This window comes from Lytechinus pictus, chromosome 19 (assembly GCF_037042905.1).
Source record: "Lytechinus pictus isolate F3 Inbred chromosome 19, Lp3.0, whole genome shotgun sequence".
NCBI lineage: Eukaryota > Metazoa > Echinodermata > Echinoidea > Temnopleuroida > Toxopneustidae > Lytechinus > Lytechinus pictus.
Genome location: NC_087263.1, coordinates 8,508,492 through 8,516,504, shown reverse-complemented (window position 1 = coordinate 8,516,504; position 8,013 = coordinate 8,508,492).

The following is an 8,013-nucleotide window of genomic DNA, read 5'->3' as shown; positions in this document are numbered from 1 at the left end:
CATGCATTATAATTTATTTATGTTGGCCTACAAATAATTTCGCGCGTTCCGCCTGATAAATTGTGTATGATTTTTCGGGATAACTCCCATATTCCTCCATTATGTTCGGCTTTTTCATTTCTTTTCTTAAACACTAACAAGTATGTTTCAGCACCTTTGATATGAACATAGACGAATCATTTTTACGGATAATATTATTCACAGCGGTACAAAAATCTTATATATATGCACTGCAACTAAGTTTCAAAATAATCGAAATCGCCCCCCCCCCCCTGTCATGCTCAATTCATCTTGTCATGTTGCAAAAAAATATCCAAAGGTCAACGGTACTAAATGTTTTATTATTTACACTTAGTTCAAGATTTTTGTTTATCTCACTCATAACGCAAACGAGCCTTTGAAAATAATCTTAAAAGGAAACTTAAGCACCCAAACTACAATTTGATTTGAACACAGAAAAAAAAATCATTCAAGAATAACTTTGACAAAATCCTGAAAGTCGGATGTAGAAAGAAAGTTATAACATTTAGAATTTACCTGCAAAACATTAGTGATCGAAAGTCGCAAATGAGTAATTGATGTCACACTACTACTTTGTATTTCTCTCCAATTACGGAGTATGACTCTAATTAGGGTAAAGATACGTTATTCAACAGCGCCATCTCGTGTTTAAAACATTATAGAAAAGAAGAAGAAGTAGAAGAGGAGGAAGACGAAAAAGAGGAGGAGAAGGAGGAGGAAGATGGTGCACATTAAGGGAGATATTGAAGAAACTGACACAGTGAAAATGAATATTGAAATCTGAGAAAACATGAGCCTTGAAGTAATTAAGAATAATGAAATCGGATTTACAAGCGGATTTGAAAAACATGTTTGTTTCCCTTTCACTTTTCATTAATTAGACGTTATCAATTCTGTGTTTTGGTCTATAATCATCATATCCCTTCATTTTCTTCTTCCCACATTTATGATCATGTGCTTTCATGAACCTTAAGACAACTAAATCATGCGTATAATATCAAGAGACTTCCACACCAAGCACTATTTATTAAAACAAAACAAAAATGTTACCAAATTCAGTGCTTTATTGAGAAATGTATATTTGTATATTTTCTATGTCAATCACCAACATGACCAATGGGCGATTCCATGCTAGAAAAATCAGCCATTTTCACAACATTTTTCAACCTGCCGTCAAAACGAACGAAGAAATTCAATTTGCTTTGTGGTAATATTAAAGTACTACTGGGTAGAAATGCAAAAAAACGACAACCAACAAAAATATGTTGTATTTTATTAAATTATTTTTAAAATAGGTGAATTAGAGCCAAAAACGTTGCGTGTCGTACGGGACATTTCTGCGTCCCGTACGACACACAACATTTTCACCTATAACTCACCCATAATCATTTTTTTTTGTCTTGTTTATCAGTTTTTCACATGACTACTCACTATAGCTTTATCATTGACAAAAGAGAATATTTTATTGCTCAAGCATTCGGCTAGAAAAATAGAAATTGTTGTCAAAATGTCCCGTACGACACGTATGGAATCGCCCCAATAATGATGATTATTAGTGACAATTATCTAAATGTTATACGCTATAGGGTAACTTTAGATTAAGGATTGTCGAAGGTTCTATTTGTTGTGACAATACTAACAAAATATATACAAGCTCGAATAATGTTGCCTGATCAAGTAATTGCCAAACAATTACTAGTAATTACAATTTGCATAAAAATATGAAGAAAATAACTATCACAAGACTCGAGAAGATTATGTGCAAGGGGGAACTAATAAGAATACTGATATTCACTTAGTCCTTCGTCGGGTTATATACGTCTGGCATGTTTAAAAGTAAATAAAACGAGTCTGAACGACGTAAAAATACATTCAATAAAATTTACGTGATGGCATACTGAATAGTACAGACGAAATGGACAATAGTGAATATTGCCTAAAATAATCAAATAATAACAAATCTTCGTATAATCTTTAATAGTCGGACAAGGATTTTTTTATAACATGCATGGTTCACGCCCCCTTCTCAAAAGGCGATATATGCCCATTCGATTCTTCCACTTTCCCGATTTCTTATTGAGTAAAGAATCGGCGTTATTTAGCACTTTTATTTTTTTTTTACATCATTTTATCCATTAATTCTGATGCCAACCGCTGGATTATGTATTTCCTTTAGGTAATTTTACTATGCTTGCCAATCTTTAATGGAAAGCATTAATCGGTTTTGGGGGAAATACACAACAAATCTGGCTTATCTGCCGTTTGCTCTCTCTCTCTCTCTTTTTGCATTATATCAGATTATTTTAAGGAAAATTAACTTTTATTGAAAAAACACATACACACTCGTCTCACATACATTAAATTAAATAACGATCGCATAAAAAATTAGTATGGTTTCCAATTTGATTTTCTACAAAAAGAAATAATAATGAATGTTCACTGACTAACTGTGAAATAAGCATAAGGGCTCCCTGAAAATCCCTTTCTGGAAAAAAAAATATACCACCCTCCAAGTCAGGGCAAACCGCTATATATACTTTTCACTCGTGGGGTGAAAAATCTACCCTGCCCCTTTCACATATTTATATACTTTTGTCTTTAAAGGTCAAGTCCACCTCAGAAAAATGTTGATTTGAATCAATAGAGAAAAATCAGACAAGCACAATGCTGAAAATTTCATCAAAATCGGATATAAAATAAGAAAGATATGACATTCCAAAGTTTCGCTTATTTTTAACAAAATAGTTAAATGAACGAGCCAGTTACATCCAAATGAGAGAGTCGATGATGTCACTCACTCACTCACTATTTCTTTTGTTTTTTATTGTTTGAATTATACAATATTTCAATTTTTACGAATTTGATGATTAGGACCTCCTTGCCTGAATCACAAAATGTTAAAATAATGGAATTCCACGTGTTCAGGGAGGAATGAAACTTCATTTCACATGACAATGATGAGAAAATCAAAAATTTTCATATTTCATATAACAAAATACAAAAGAAATAGTGAGTGAGTGATGTCATCAGTTCCCTCATTTGCATACCGACCGATATGTGCATATAACTGTTTTGTGAAATGAAGCGAAACTTTAAAATGTCATAACTTTCTTATTTTACATCCGATTTTGATGAAATTTTCAGTGTTATGCTTGTTGATTTTTTCTCTTTTTATTCAAATCAAGTTTTTGTTGGGGTGGACTTGTCCTTTAATAAAGAGTATATGCCTACTTACTTAGTTGCTCTGTACAGAAGGTTCGACGCATTCCTTAAAGTGTCCTTGATTTCATCGATGATGTCAGGGTGTTCCCCTTCATCGAGGCTAGGGTCGACTGCGACTACGATGTCGACGTATCCCCTATCGTCATCGAGACTCACTCTCGACTTTGTTCTAAAGCTTTCATCGGGACGTGTTTCGCTGCTGATAACAACTGCAGCTTCGACCGTATTTACCGTCATCATCATCGTAGTCATCATCGTCGTCATCGAGATGAAGCGTGTCGCCGTGAGGACGAGTAATAGGTTACGATGGTGCATTTTGCTTTTGGCTACAATTAAATTCCTTGATAAAAAAAATGTTCATCGATCTTTTTTTCTTGACAGATTCATTAGACCTACAAAAAAATCGTATACAGGGATCTAAAAGTTTAAAAACGTTGGTATATTTCCAAAATATTATGCTTAGACTGATGTTGGCACAAAAATTGACAATTAAATTGATATCACAGTGACCGGGTGTTACCCTTGTGCCCGTCCTCTGACAAATGATATGGCTTTCAAATAGGCTATATTCCTGTTCCCTTATATCGTGAAGGTGATGTTGAACATGAAAAATGTTGAAAATATTCCGTCAAATTTATTTTTTAATAAGGGAGAAGTGTTGTCTCCTAAAACGACGACGAATTGGCGATATTTAGTGTAGTCCCCGTTTTCCGAAGTACGATGTCGATATTATAGAGTGTCCTACAACTCTATAACATTGCTGGCTGGCAGGATTATCAGTAAGAAAATACCTTATCAGAAAAAATGGATCCGTGTTGTGGATATAGAACTATCTGGCGTCCTTACTCCCAAATGGAATACAACGGTGAATGCTCGATCGATCTCCAATGTCATTGAAAATGATAGACGACCCAAGACCTACTTCGAGTTGTATGCTTTCCAGTCAAAATATATATTTCCTAATAAAATCACCTCCTTAATTGCAACCACAGATCTTGGTAAAAATAGCGTTCATTCATTATCAGATCCGGCTTTATCTGAGAAAATGGCACTTAGGACTGTCTTCAAAGCTGTCACTTGAAAATCGCTCTCTCGTGCGCACCATAATCATTATAGCAAACAATATACAATATTGCTCAATCTTGCTACCGTCCGCCAAAAAATACAGAACTTGCTAGTTGCTGTACAATATAGGTTTTTTTCCAATGATCCTTGGCGTGAACATCCACCTCTAAAATCCTGGCTTCTCTCCCAATTCATACAATGATGCATCACCTAATTTAGGCAAAACTTGCAGTGTTTTCACCATCTGTGAATGAATGGAAAACACAGGCCCAACGTCTGTTGATGAACATGACACGATAATAGAGCTCTGCTGGGTCGACTGGACTACTGTTAAGCCCATCGAATCAATCTAATCGGAAGCAGGGACGGGCGGTGTCGGGATATTTTTATATAATCATAGAGCGGGGGGGGGGGGGAGACAACTTGAAGTTGAGGTCACTTTTTTCACTTGAACTGTGTGGATTGATTGATAGATTGAATAATTTATTTATTTATTTATTTATTCATTTATTTATTCATTCATGTATGTATTTATTTATTCATTTATTTATCTATCAATATATCTATCTATCTATCTATCTATCAATTTATTTATTTATTTATTCATTTATTTATTTATCTATCAATCTATCTATCTATTTATTTATTTATTTATTTATTTATTTATTGGTTGGCTGGTTGGTTGATAGATGGATTGTTTGATTGATAGATAATATTGATTGATTGATTAATTGATCTTTTCTCCTCTTTTGCTAATATGCTTGAAAAATAGCAAGTCACCCCTGACCCGCCCCTGCGTCGCCACCCCTGATCGGAAGTATATAATGACAATAGTCTCACAACGTCACCAGAGTTCAAGTATAGAGAAGTATTTGTTTTGCTTTGCCTTCTTTGCAGAAAAGAAACCGCACGTCCGTGTTTGCATACCAATAAACCGTAAAAACCTGTAATAAATACCACAATAATAATTATTTATTTTACAAATTATTTATATGAGGGCATCCGCTACGTACGCGACTTCTCTCTGACTGTGAAGCGGATACAGTCATGAAGTCCTAGAACATCGAATAATTAAGAAGGAATGTAGGCCAATATACTTTTAAAAACATGAAAATGAAAAGATAGAATGCGATGAAATCGCCCCCCCTTTTTTTTTCTTCTCCGATTCTTTATTTCATTCCCATTCAAAGAGACTGATGAGTGACAAGGTTTGTATTTTTAAAGGATGGAAAACTCCTTTACCACCCGAAACCACCATTTCCACAGTTTTTGTTTTAGCTATCCAGTACAAGGTTTATTTCCAATTCGTCCCATTGCCAACTCGTCTACTATCATTTGGGCTACCATCAGTTCGTCCACTCACCACATGGTCTACTTTCATTTAGTCTAATACCATTCCGTCTAATAACCAGTTGGTCCAATGGCCATTAATTGGACTATAAGTGTAAAATTGTGCAAAATGAATGAAACTTAAATGGATATTAGATGAACTGGCTAATGGACCAAATGGTTGTTAGACGAAATGTTGATGGACGGTATGAAAGTAGACCGTGTGGTCAGTGGACCAGTTGGCAGTAGACGAATTGGCAATTCCGATTTCCCTTAGATGGAATATGAAATAGAGCCTTTATATATATATATATATATATATATACATATATTAGGGGGTGTAATATGCTCAAAACTGATTTCACAAACAATTTATAATCTTATAGAATCATATTATTGTTAACATCGATAGGTTTGTCTTTACCTGGCGATATGGCAATCTACAAACATCATAGAGATATTAGCATACATCATGTATTCCTTCAATAAATCTTTGACCTCGGTTTGTTTTTATGATAGAAATTATTTGTTTGCCTTTCAAATACCTCTAACACATTTCAATTGTGGTCATTTTTATATCGATGAAACAAAATGAAGCCCACGCCTTTGAGTTGGTTGGTTGCTAAGGTGATACGTGGTATATGATATTGACGATCACTAAACTGATACAGAACTAGGCCTATAGGATAAAAATGAAAATGGCGACGGTGATAATGATGATAAATATAATGATGATGGTGATGATGATAATGTTGATGAGGTTAAGATGATGATGATGATAATGATAATAATAATACAAATAATAATAATAATTGATAATAATAATAATAATAATGATGATGATAATGATAATGATAATAATAGTAATATCATTGTTATTGATGATAATATTATCATTATAATATCTATATAAAAAAAGAACAATAACGATGATGATGATGATGACGACGTGCGAGTTTTTCTTCCCTTTTCTCGTTATTTTCATTTTTAATAATGACAATTTGGGTCTTGATCACGAATGATTTATTCGATTTATTCAGTTGTTGTTACCTTGCATTTATTCTTATTATAGTCCTGCAATCTGGGGACCAGATTGTAGCATAGGACATTAGGCCATTAGGCCCAGTTGTTTTGTGTCACACAGCTTTCCCCTTCACGCCTGTCGCGTGATTTCTGCTAATGATAATTATAGACATTGTTATGTAATAGGATTGTAGGCCTATCCATTAATGTAAGTGGCGTTGCCCGACGTTTAAGCTGACGAGAGGCGGCGCTAACAGGGGTCAGTAAAGGGGCGACCACGCATCTACTTTTAAAAAGGAGAAAAGGGATTAAGGTGAACAAAAATATATATTTATAAAAAATAAACACACATGATCCGTTGTAATGGGCGGATCAGTTTTAATCCGCACATTTTTTTACAGCAAAGGTGAAGATCAGAATTAAGTAAGATCTATCAAGGCTTATGTCAGTCATTAACTTGATACCCTCTCTCCGAAATAAACTCCATTAGCCTCAATAACAAAAGAAATAGCAAATATATGAATAATGATGTAAATTAAGAAAGAATGAATGAATGAATGGATGAATGAATGAATGAATGAACGAGCAAATGAATAGATGAACGAATAAACGAAGGAACGACCGGATAGTGTATGAATGATCATAATCGGTAAAAAATAACTGAATATGAGTATAAATGAAAAAAAAAACGATAAATCAAAGAACATATTTAACGAACTAGCCTAGAGAATGAAAATAAACAAACAGCTGAACAACAACATGAACGCATCGTGTTTCTTTTTTAAATTATTATTTACTCTTTACTTGAAAATGTCTATACTACTAGTTGTATATAGGTAATATTTTATCACCACCACTATCATGACTATGACTAATAGATAGCTATTCCCAGGAGAAGAAAAGAGTTGAAGGTGATCGACTATAATATAAACCGGGAATAGACATTCCCAAGAACAGAGATAGTTTAACCCCGGAAATGAAAGCCAATCCCAACACAATCATGAGTTGTTTTGTTTCCGTTGTCAATCTCTAAACATGCCTATGAATATACAAATATGTAGCCATTGGCATGTAGGCCTATACACGATGATAAGATAACAAATAACATCTCTAATCTAAATTTGTTATTAATTTCTTGAAAAATATATAGGTATATACAATGTAGTTGAGTGCAATAATTTTTTGAGACCGATAGGCGTAATTATATCTAAAAAAAAAAAAATCAATTTTAGTCACAAGTGCATGATGGATTAAGAGCCTGCATTTATGCAGAAATAAAACTGAACATAATGTGTGAAGAGTCAAGACCAAAGCAGGGGCTGCGGAACCGGGGGGGGGGGGGGGGCTAGCTAG